Source organism: Piliocolobus tephrosceles, chromosome X, assembly GCF_002776525.5.
Source record: "Piliocolobus tephrosceles isolate RC106 chromosome X, ASM277652v3, whole genome shotgun sequence".
Classification (NCBI taxonomy): Eukaryota; Metazoa; Chordata; class Mammalia; order Primates; family Cercopithecidae; genus Piliocolobus; species Piliocolobus tephrosceles.
This window is the reverse complement of record NC_045455.1, coordinates 198,785-199,706: the sequence shown is the minus strand read 5'-3', so window position 1 is coordinate 199,706 and position 922 is coordinate 198,785.

The window sequence follows — 922 nt, the reverse complement described above, 5'->3', positions numbered from 1 at the left end:
GTGGCAGTGGGTGTGGACACGGTGGCTGTGGGTGTAGACGGTGGCGGTGGGTGTAGACATAGTGGCTGTGGGTATAGATACGGTGGCAGTGGGTATAGACGGTGGTGGTGTGTGTAGACACCGTGGCAGCACTGCACAGTGGCAGTGGGTGTAGACACGGTGGCAGTGGGTGTAGATGGCGGCGGTGGGTGTAGACACGGTGGCAGCACTGCATGGAGCACCCAAAGCCCACTTTCTGGCTGTGATGGCCGAGGAGAGCTGCCCTCCCCTCCAAGTGGTCCGTCCTAGGTACCCTTGAGCCTCACAAGCTTAGTTGCCAACCTCCTGGCTTCAGGGAGGGGTGGGGCAGCAGGTGGGACAGGAAATTCACCTCCGGGTTGTGCAGGGTGGGGCGAGAGGGCAGAGGGAGATGCTCACGGCCCCCTGTGGAAGCCATGGGTGCTGCTGAAGGCTGCTCAGCCCACAAATCCCTGGCACCTTGACTGTGATGACCACGGCTGCTTTCATTACACTTAGGAGTTGTGAGCCACAGCGTCAATTAATTTTATTTCTTCAAATAGTTTCCTGTGAAGCTAACTCACTTCCCCAGACTGTCTCCCAAATTCTTCGTCTGTAAAATGGGACTGGCAGCAGTGCCTGCCCACAGGGCTGTGCCAGGACCGAGCTGCATGTGCTGTGTGTCCTGCGTCCAACAGATAAGAAACAGTTGGCTAGAGGTAGCTTTTCTCGTAGTTATTTTTCCTGAGAGCACTGGCAGTCATTTTCCCTCTCTGCCATCCTCCTGGCACTGCACAGTGTGTCGGGCCCCTGGTGGATTTGCAGATCTAACTCTTGTGCCGACAGAAACCACACCAGGGCCACAGAAGAGAAGCTGAAGTGTGGCTGCCGTCCCCAGGGAGCCTCCGCAGTCACCCAGACTCAG